Source organism: Papio anubis, chromosome 8 (assembly GCF_008728515.1).
Source record: "Papio anubis isolate 15944 chromosome 8, Panubis1.0, whole genome shotgun sequence".
NCBI classification, from domain to species: Eukaryota; Metazoa; Chordata; class Mammalia; order Primates; family Cercopithecidae; genus Papio; species Papio anubis.
The window spans coordinates 49,375,711-49,387,311 of NC_044983.1; positions in this window are offsets into that span (position 1 = coordinate 49,375,711).

Here is an 11,601-nt window from a genome sequence, read left to right on the forward strand (position 1 = left end):
CTAAGCAACTCAAGGCACCTTGCACTCACTCTATTTAAAGGCTAAGCCAGGTTTTCCTTTTTAAAACCTGTTTAAATAGAAACCCAACTGTTTTATGCACTTCGATTCTTTTTTCTTATTTTCAAATCCTCCAGAATTCTTCCCGAGGGCTGATTTGCAGATACACATCTCATAAAAACCACCAATATTTACTAAGCGACTACTCTGTGTAGGAGATCGTGCAAGGCGCTGGGAATACGAGGCCTCTGAACAGTCCGCCGTGCACACTCTGTGAGGAGACCTGCTCGGAGGGCCTGCTCGCCCGCCTGGACAGTCAGGCCTGGAGGACAGGGACAGGCGTGCAGACACACTCCCACACACACACACACGCACACACACACCATCGGAGAGTAAACTTGTGCAGGGCTCGGAGGACCAGCACGCTCCTTCATTTACTAGAAAATCCTGGAAGGGCCTTGGCAGCTCAGGAAGGAGCCCGGCCTAGAGCACCGCAGGTGGGACCCGGGAGCGGACAAAGACCAGCGCTCCCTGCGCATGCGCCAGGCTCTGAGCTTATTCCTCCCGCCTGGCGGTCACCAGCCCTGTCTCATTGGAACACGTTTTGGGGACCAGGTCTCAAAGCTGATGGGTGGGTGGGGGAGCTGGAATTTCAGCTTCTCTCTATCTGACCTCGACAGTCATGGCTTGGTTTTCGCTTATTTTTATTTCAAGAATTACCCTAAATATGTCACCATGAATATTTAACATAAAACTTAAAAGTTAAGCAGCATAAATTTCCTCCTTCCAAGCAAAGCGAGGACCTTAGAACACAAAGTCAGAACACAATTCTCGAAAATCGGTCTATTATTGTCTGAATTTTTTTTTTTTTTTTTTTTTTTTTTTTTTTTTTTTTTTGGACAGAATCTCGCTTCCTTTCCAAAACTGGAGTGCAGTGGCGCAGTCTCGGCTCAGTGCAACCTCTGCCTCGCAGGTTCAAGAGACTTTCGTGCCTCAGCCTCCCAAGTAGCTGGGATTACAGATGCGCACCACCATGCCCAGCTAATCTTTGTATTTTCAGTAGAAATGGGGTTTCACCATGTTAGCCAGGCTGGTCTCAAACTCCTCACCTCAAGTGATCCTCCTGCCTTGGCTTCCCAAAGTGCTGGGGTTACAGGTGTGAGCCACCACACCTGGCCTCCACATAAATTTTTAAATCAGCTTGTCAGTTTCAAAAAAAAAAAAAACTGAATGCATTTCTGTTGAGATTGTATTGAATCTATGGATCAATTGGGGAGAATTGACATCTTAAACGTACTGCATCTTCCAATTCATGATCATGATATAATCTCTCTCTTCATTTATTTCATCTTAATTTGTCTCAGCAATGTTTTATGGTTTTCAGTGTAAAGGTTTTGCATCTATTTTGTTGAATTTTGTTGAGCATTTCATATTTTTACACTCTTACATTTCAATTTCTAATTAGCAGAAATAAATGCATTTGATTGTTATATATTGACCTTATGTCTCATGTATAAGTTCTAGGAATTTTTATACATTACTTCAAATTTAAATTTTTTTTTGCTTTCCAACCTACATGCTTTCTTTTTTCTTGTCACCTTGTGCAGGCTTGGACTCACATTATGATGTTGAATAGAACAGCCATCACTGACTTATTCCTAATCTTAGGGGAAAAGCATTGTCTTTCACCATTTAGTATAATGTCAACTGTAGGTTTCCAGCATGTGTCTTTACCAAGTTGAGGAAGTTTCCTTTTATCCTTAGTTTGCTGGAAGTATTGTCCTTTTTATAGATGGTTGGATTCAGTTGCTAACATTTTGTTAAGACTTTTATATCCACATACATGAAGGATACTAGCCTGTAGTTTTCTTTTCTTGTAATTTTGTTTTCTGGCTGTATGTGATGGTAATTTGGGGCTCTGAAAAATGCACTGGGAACTGTTCGCTCTTCTTTCTTTGCCTGGAGAAATTTATACACAATTGGCATTGATTTTTTCCTTAAATTATGGCACATAATTTAATTATTTCTTCATATTTTTACTGTCTCCTCTCCTCCTCATACTTTATGACACATATGTAGACCACTTGATATTATCCCACAACTCATTGAAACTTATTTTTTAGTCTTTTTTCTCTCTGTGCCTTGTTTTGGATACTTTCTAGTGCTATGTTTTCAGGATTATTATTCTTTTCTTCTGCAGTGTTTAAACTGCTGTTAAGCCCATCAAGTGCGTATTCATTTCTGATTATATTTCTTTTATCTCTAGACATTCCTTTTGAGTCTTTCTGAATATCATTTATTTCTCTTTTCATTATATTCATGTTTTCCTCTACTTTCTTGAGCATTTGGAGCACATTCTAGTAGTTGTTTTAACCTCCTTGTCTGTTAATACTCTCTTTTTGTCATTTCTGGGTTTGTTTTCCTTGAATGATTTTTCTCACAATTGCGGGTCATTTTTTTTGTTTTGCTTCTTTTCATGCTGTATGATTTTTAACTGGATGCTAGACATTGCGCGTTTTATATTTCATTGTATTCCTTTAGAGGAAGTTGGCACACAGGTTACTTAGGAACAGCAATCCTTTCAAACCTTATTTTTAAGCTTTGTTAGGGCAGGCCCAGGGCAAGCCTTTAGTCCTAATTTAGCCCCACAACTGAGTGTCATTTTCAAAAACTCCATCTGATTGTCCATGTATTATGAGGTCTCTCTGTCCTACTGGTGGGAACACAGACTCTTCTCAGCCCTGTGTGAGCCCTGGGGATTGGGTGTTCAGCCTGCTGCTCTTCAGCTTCATAGAGGTTCACTCCATGTGTCCACAAACCAGTATTCACCAAAGATTGCAAGGGATGCTTCTTTAGATTTTACGAGTTAGTTCCATAAAGGTCCTAAAATTCTAGCTGCTTTGGTCTTTACAAATGCTAATATATTTTTCCTCAACTATGCAGAATCACTAGTGTCTGCACTGTGACCTGGACCCTGCCTCCAGGTGGTCAGCCAGTAAAATCCTTTCAGGAATTGCATGCCGGCACTGCCTATTGTCCAATGTCTGGAAGAGCTGTTTGACAGGTTTTGTCTAATTTTCTAGTTGTTTACAGTAGGGAACTAAGACAGACTCTAGAGTGGCCCCAGGACCATCATATCTTGCTGTCCCCCTGTAGCATGTATTATCTCCCCTTGAGTGTGGACAGGCCCTGGGACTTTTTTCTAACTAATAGAATTTGGCAAAGGCAGTGGGTTGTATGTGATTATGTTACATAAGATTGTAATCCTCATCTTGGGTGGAGTCACTCTTCTTTGATGGCTTTGAAGAAGCAAGTGGCCTTGGTGTGAGCTGCCACATGGAGAGAACCACATGCCGGGGAGCTGAGCATAGCCTCTGGCCACAGCCAGCAAGGAAAGGAAGCGCTCAAACCAGCACCCTGCAAGAAACCGGACTCTTCCAATAACATGTGAGTTTGGAACTGGATCCCTCTCCAAACTTCAGATGAGCCCACTGCCCTGGCCAATATCTTGACTGCAGCTTTGTGAAACCCTAAAGCAGTAAAACCAGCTAAGGTATGCCCAGACCTGACCCACGGGAACTGTGATGTAATAAATGTGTGTTGTTTAACCTGCTCAGTGTGCAGTGCTATTGTTATGCAGCAAGAGAGAACTAATACAGAAGGCAGTTCCCATAACAGTTAATACTTCAGGGGCAGAAGCAGCAATCCTAGTCTATGAGTCCATAAACATATTGCTTTCTATAGAAGAGATCATGAGCATCATTAAAATAAGAAAAACAAATGTGAGAGAATGAGTGATGGCTACTCCAGACACCAAGATCCTTTACAAGGTGGGGATTAAGAACATCCTGACTTGAGTTTACATGCTGGCCTTGCCACTGGGGACTTGCTGCTCCTTACCTCTCTTGGCTGTTGTTTCTTCATCTGTACAGTGAGACTAACGCCTGAATCACAGCATTCCTGCAGGGTGATGGGCCAGTGCAAGTAGAGTGCTTGTCACAGTGCCAAGCACAGAAGAGTTCAAGACATTTTAGGCGCTATATTTGTTATTTCAGTGAAGTGAGCAAGATTAAATAACACTTTCATAACCTCTAGTGACCAATAGCAGGGCCAGTGGCGTGATGTCTCACGACTGTAATTCCAGCACTTTGGGAATCTGAGGCAGGCAAAACGCTTGAGCCCAGGCGTTTGAGACCAGCCTGGGCAGCATAAGGAGACTCCATCTCTGAAAAGAAAGAAAAAAAAAAAGGTCAGGACAGATCCTGAAGAACATTCTAAAACAGCCATGCAGCAAATATTTACCAAACTCTACTTTGTACAGGACTTCAATAAATACTCTGGCAAATAAATTAGACATGGTCTCCAATCCCATGATGCTTACAATCTCATGTGGAGAACATTAGATAGGTAGATACATAGATAAGAATGTGATTGGTTCGGTTGAGGAATCCTACTGAAATACATATATTAATTAATACGATTTTTCCAGAAACTATTCTTATACTAATTTGCTTCATCAAATTCCTCCTTTCTCTGAAGTGAGTGCCCTTAATGACCTTTCAGTCTGATTCCATGTTTTTTAGTCACTTTTAATTATTAAAACAACCTGGTCAACATGTCGATCTCCTACTCAATTAAAATTACTCTTTCAGTACAAGTTTCAGTTAGACAGGAGAAATCAGATTTAGTGATCTACTGCACAGCATCATGACCACAGTTAATAATAATGTGTTGTATATTTCAAAATTGCTAAAAGAGTAGATCTTAAATGTTCTCAAAACAAAAGAAATAAGTGAGGGAGGTGATGGATATGTTAATTTGATTTAATCGCTCTACAATTTATAACCATATCGAAACATCACTGTGTGCCCCATAAATATATAGTTATCATTTGTCAATTAAAAATAATAAACAAGGTCAGATGTGGTGGCTCACGCCTGTAATCCCAGCACTTTGGGAGGCCAAGGCGGGTGGATCACCTGAGGCCAGGAGTTCGAGACCAGCCTGGCCAACATGGTGAAACCCTGTCTCTACTAAAAGTACAAAAATTAGCCAGGTGTGGTGGTGGGTACCTGTAATCCCAGCTACTTAGGAGGCTGAGGCAGGAGAATCGCTTGAACCTGGGAGGTGAAGATTGAAGTGAGCTGAGATTACCCCATTGCACTCCAGCCTGGGGGATAAAGTGAGACTCCATCTAAAAAAATTAAAAATAGTAATAATAAGTAAATACATGTTTAAAAATGACTCTCTCTTCTCCGCAGCATTCACTCCTGTTGCATGGAGCGCTGCTGTCGCCAGGAGCAGAGAGGCTCTGCTTGGCCTCTCACACACCTCCGCTTGCCCCTTTGCCATTGGAAAAAGGATGAAGAAGCAGATGCTATTTCCCTGCACGATTCTGTACCTGCTGAGTTTACCAAGTTGGCTATAACTGCTAATCCAGTATATAAGCAAGAACATGGTGAGAATGAGGCTGCTGCTGTGTTATTATTGATTATGATTGTCTAAAATTAGTTCCTTGTGTGTAGAGTTGATGAGAATGGGGCCTCCACCAGACCCACTGACAGCTGAATCCCAAGCCGCCCTCTAATGTCTGAGAGGTAACTTGCAAGAGCTGGTGTGTCTTTCAGCTGGCCCCACCTGGTGGCATCATGCAAAAATTCTCAAATTACTTTTCCCACGCTGAGATGCTCTCCAGTAAACCTACAGTCTCCAGTCTCACCCGCTCCCCAGCCGAGTCCCTCTCCCTGAGGGAAATCTGGCTCGTCCTACGCTGTCTGACAGCGGCCTGTCACTCCATCTCTCACCATGCACTTTCCCCGGGTCCAGCTGCCAAAGGGCAGATCAGCCAGCACCGCAGCTCAGGGAACATCCAAATAGGAACATCCAAATGGATCGCCACTATCCCCTGCTTCCAGCATCCACACATTTTGGAGCCTCATCTAACTCGGCTTTAGGGAGGGGAGCTGGTTGAGGGAGCCCTTCATCTGTCCTACGGGCCTGCCTCTTTTCATAAATACTGCAGTCTCCCTCAAGGTCACTTGTCTCCTGTGACTTCTCACAGCCCCCGTTTTCCTCTCTTAAAGAGTGAAGCGTGTACCCTTCCTGATTGCCAAGGTAGAGGAAGAGATGCTAGAGCTGCTCTGTCATGGGCTTTGCACAGCCTCAGCCTGGAAGTGACATCCGTCACTGCCCCTCAGCCTACTTTGTGTGCCCTCTTCAACCTGGGAGGGCTGGCAGGGGCAGCCTTCAAGGGCCCAGAGGGGAGAGTAGTGTCCACCTCGCAAAAGACAGGAAGGTGCATGTTCCATGGTAATGGCCCTGAACCTTTCCAATTTAGGTGGCATTTAATGGTATCCTTAAACTCAAATCATGATTTCCAGCATTCTAGAATAGTTCTACACCTCTTACTGGGATGGCAGAGATGTGTGTCAACATAGTTGCAATCTTTTCCAGAAATGCAGATTGCCTATTTTCCTTTGCTTTGGTTGTAGGTGATTCCCCTTAATATGAGGGTTCTCAGTGTCCTGCCAGGTAAGGTTCATCCCATCCTCTGTTGATGAAAATGCCCAGATGTGCACCAGGGGTTGGGAGCAAGCACAGGAGGCAGACCCCAGAAAGCATAGAAAAAGGCAAGGACTTGAGATCCAGAGAAACGGACAGAACAAGGAAAGCATGGATGGTGGAGCACCCTTTCCACATCCACGGCCAGTGAAGCACCTCCTCCCATAGCTGCCGGCCGACAGGGGGCTTCATGCCCCTAAAGGGCCCATCAGCCCGTCAGAGAATGAACCAGCCATAAAAAGATCCTAGTCAACAATCTTTTATTTTCCTTAATCCATGGCTTTTCCACGCCATCAATTTTCCTAGGGAACCATGGCCTGGGGAGCGTGCAAGTGGGCATTGCTTCTGAAGCAGCTAATCACTTCTAGTGGGAGTTAGGTAGGAGCTCTTGGGCAGTGTCTTGGACCTTTGGAGCATGGTTTTTTGGTAACAGATGCTACTAGTGTTATGATCCTTGGCCTGGTGTGGAAAAAACCCAGAACCTTAAATAATGGAATTCCCAAGGAGTTGTTTTCCCACTTTTACCTTTAGTAAAAATATTAAAGCTGTTATTGTCTGAGAGGTTAGCTGACATGGAGGTTTACTAGGACAAAAATAAGACAGAGAGAGCAAGAGGGGCAGGGACTTCAAACTGAATTGATGTTGAGACTTCTGAGCTGACAGCAACACTGACATCTCCTTACTATTAGCAAGGGTATGCAGAGCGAGGCCCTGGTAGAGCTTCCTGCAACAATTTATGAGTCACCCTGAGTCCCATTTAGGCAGCCCCACAGCTCTGTGTGATTATACGTAGCATAGCCTCAGCGGTAACCTCTTGACAAACTTGAAATATGTGTTGAAACCTGATTTTTAAAAATTGACGTGTAATTGTACATATTTATGGGGTACATACATAGCAACTTTCAATGCATATGCAGGTAAAGTGATCAAATCAGGGTTATTAGCATATCCAGCACCTCAAACATTTGTCATTTGTTTATGTTGGGAACATTCAAAATCCTCTCCTCTTGCTCTTTCAAAATACATAATAAATTAATGTTAACTATAGTCACCCTACAGTGCTATAGAATACTAGAATATATTTCTCCTATCTAGCTGTAATTTTGCATCCTTTAACTAATCCCTTCCTATCCACCATCTACCCTCCCCTTCCCAGCCTCTGGTAACCACTATTCTACTCTCTAGCTCGATGAACTCAACTTTTGAAGCTTCTGCATATGAGTGAGAACATGTGGTATGTATCTGTGCCTGGCTCATTTCACTTAACACTGTGTCCTCCAGGCTCATCCCTGTTGCTGAGAATCACAGGATTTTATTTTTATGGCTGATTAATATTCCATTGTGTACATATATACCTGTTTTATTTTCATTTTAAATTTTTTTACTTTTAATTTTTGTGGGTACATAGTAGGTGTATATATATATGGAGTACATGAGATATTTCAATACAGGCATACAATGCCTGATAATTACATCAAGGTAAATGAGGTATTTACCATCTCAAGCATTTATCATTTATTTGTGTTACAAACATTTCAATTATAGTCTTTTAGTTACTATTTAAAGTATAATAAATTATTGTTGTCTGTAGTCACCCTGCTGTGCTATCAAATACTAGACCCTTATTCATTCTACCTATAACTTTGTGCCCATTAACCATCCCACTTTTCCCCCAACACCTCTCACAACTACCCTTCCCAGCCTCTATCTATTCAGATCTTTTGTCTATTTTTTAATCAAATCATTAGATGTTTTCCTAATGAGTTGTTTGAGCTCCTTAATATATTCTGGTTATTAATCATTTGTCAGATGGATAGTTTACAAATATTTTCTTCCATTCTGTGGGTTGTCTCTTCACATTGTCGATTGTTTCCTTTGCTGTGTGGAAGCTTTTTAATTGGCTGTGATCCCATTTATCCATTTTTACTTTGGTTGCCTGAACTTGTAGGGTATTATTACTCAAGAAATTTTTGCCCAGATCAATGTCCTGGAGAGTTCCCCCAGTTTCGTCTGGAAGTAATTTCATAGTTTGAGGTCATAGATTTAAGTTTTTAATCCAGTTTGATCTAGTTTTGTATATGATTAGAAACAGGGGTCTAGTTTCATTCTTCTGCATATAGATATCCAGTTTTCCCAGAACCATTTACTAAAGAGACTGTCCTTTCACCAATGTATGTTCTTGGCACCTTTGTCAAAAATGAGTTTACTGTAGATGTATAGATTTCTTTTGGGGTTCTGTATTCTGTTCCATTGGTCTATATGTTTGTTTTTCTGCCAGTACCATGTGGTTTGGGTTACTATAGCTCTGCAGTATATATTTGAAGTTATCTAATTTGAAGTTAGACAATGTGGTTCCTCCAGTTTTGTCCTTTTTCTCAGATATCTTTGGCTATTCTGGGTCTTTTTTTTTATTCCATATAAATTTTATGATTAATTTTTCTATTTCATAGAAGAATGAATGTCACTGGTATTTTGGTAGACATTCCATTGAACCTGTAGATTGGAGTAGCATGGACATTTTAACAATATGATTCTTCCAGTCCATGAACATGGGATATCTTTTCATTGTTTTTATGTCCTCTTCAATTTCTTTCATCAACGTTTTATGGTTTTCGTTGTAGAGATCATTCACTCATTTGGTTAAGTTTATTCCTAGGTATCTTATTTTATTTGAAGCTATTGTAAATGGAATTACTGCTTGATTTGTTTTTCAGATTGTTTCCTGTTGGCATATAGAAATGCTACTGATTTTTTGCATGTTGATTTTGTATCCTATAATTTTACTGAATTTGTTTATCAGTTCTAATAGGTTTCTTGTGGAGTCTTTATGTTTTTCCAACTATAAGATCATATAAACTGTAAATAAGGATAATTTGACTTCTTCCTTTCCAATCTGGATGCCCTTTATTTATTTCTCTTGTCTGATTGCATTAGATAGGCCTTCTAGTACTATGTTGAGTAACAGCAGTGAAAGTGGGCCTCCTTATCTTGTTCCAGATCTTAAAGAAAAGGCTTTCAGTTTTTGCCCATTCAGTATGACACTAGCTGTGTGTCTGTTGAATATGGATTTTATTATGTTGAGGTATGTTCCTTTTAAACCCAGTTTTTTGAGAGTTTTTATAATGAGTTTTATCAAATGCTTTTTCAGCATCAACTGAAATGATCATATGGTTTCTGTCCTTCAATCTGTTAATACAATGTATCACAATGATTGATTTGTGTATGATAAACCTTTCCTGCATTTCTGGGATAAATCCCACTTGGTCATGATGAATGATCTTAATAATGTGTTGTTGATTAAGTTTGCTAGGATTTTGTTGAGGATTTTTATATCAGTTTTCATTAGGGATATTGGCCTGTAATTCCATTTTGTTTGTTTGTTTTTTGTTGTTGTTTTTGTTTTTTTGATATGTCTTTGTCTGGTTTTGTTATCAGGATAACACTGGCCTCAGAGAGTGAGTTTAGAAATATTCTCTCCTCAAGGCAGCATGCCCAAGATGGCCAAATAGGAACAGCTCCAGCCTCCAGCTCCCAGTGTGAGCGACACAGAAGACGGGTGATTTCTGCATTTTCAACTGCAGGACTGGGTTCATTTCACTGGGGCATGTCGGACAGTTGGCACTGGTCCACTCACCTGGAAAGCACAAGGGGTAAGGGAATTCCTTTTCGTAACCAAAGGAAATTGAGACACACAACTCCTAGAAAATCGGGTAGCTCCCACCCTAATACTGTGCTTTACCAAGGGTCTTAGCAAATGGCACACCAGGAGATTACATCCCACACCTGGCCCAGAGGGTCCCACGCCCATGAAGTCTCCCTCATTGCTAGCACAGTAGTCTGAGATCTAACTGCAAGGCGGCAGCGAGGCTGGGGGAGGGGTGCCCGCCATTGCTGAGGCTTAAGTAGGTAAACAAAGCCACCGGGAAGCTCAAATTGGGTGGAGCCCACCACAGCTCAAGGAGGCTGGCCTGCCTCTGGAGACTCCTCCTCTGGGGACCAGGCATAGCTAAACAAAAAGCAGCAGAAACCTCGGCACAGGTAAATGACCCTGTCTGACAGCTTTGAAGAGAGCAGTGGATCTCCCAGCAAGGAGATTGAGATCTGAGAATGGACAGACTGCCTGCTCAAGTGGGTCCCTGACCCCTAAGTAGCCTAAATGGGAGACATCCCCCACTAGGTACAGACCGACACCTCATACCTCACACACAGGGTACACCCCTGAGACGAAGCCTCCAGAGCAAGAATCAGACAGCAACACTCGCTGTTCAGCAATATTCTATCTTCTGCAGCCTCCACTGCTGATACCCAGGCAAACTCCAACAGACCTGCAGCTGAGGGTCCAGACTGTTAGAAAGAAAACTAACAAACAGAAAGGACACCCACACCAAAACCCCATCAGTACTTCACCATCATCAAAGACGAAAGGCAGATAAAAACCACAAATATGGGGGAAAGCAGTGCAGAAAAGCTGGAATTTCAAAAATCAGAGCACATCTCCCCCTCCAAAGGAACATAGCTCATCGCCAGCAATGGAACAAAGCTGGATGGAGATTGACTTTGACAAGTTGAGAGAAGAAGGCTTCAGTCCATCAAACTTCTCAGAGCTAAAGGAGGAACTAGGTAACCAGTGCAAAGAAACTAAAAATCTTGGAAAAAGAATGGATGAATGGATAACTAGAATAATCAAAGCAGAGAAGACCTTAAAAGAACTGATAGAGATGAAAACCATAACACGAGAAGTACGTGACAAATGCACAAGCTTCAGTAACCAACTCGATCAACTGGAAGAAAGAGTATCAGCGATTGAAGATCAAATGAATGAAATGAAGCAAGAAGAGAAGTCTGGAGAAAAAAAGAGTAAAAAGAAATGAACAAAGCCTCCAAGAAATATGGGATTATGTGAAAAGACTAAATCTACATCTGATTGGTGTGCCTGAAAGTGACAGGGAAAATGGAACCAAGTTGGAAAACACTCTGCAGGATATCATCCAGGAGAACTTCCCCAACCTAGTAAGGCAGGCCAACATTCAAATTCAGGAAATA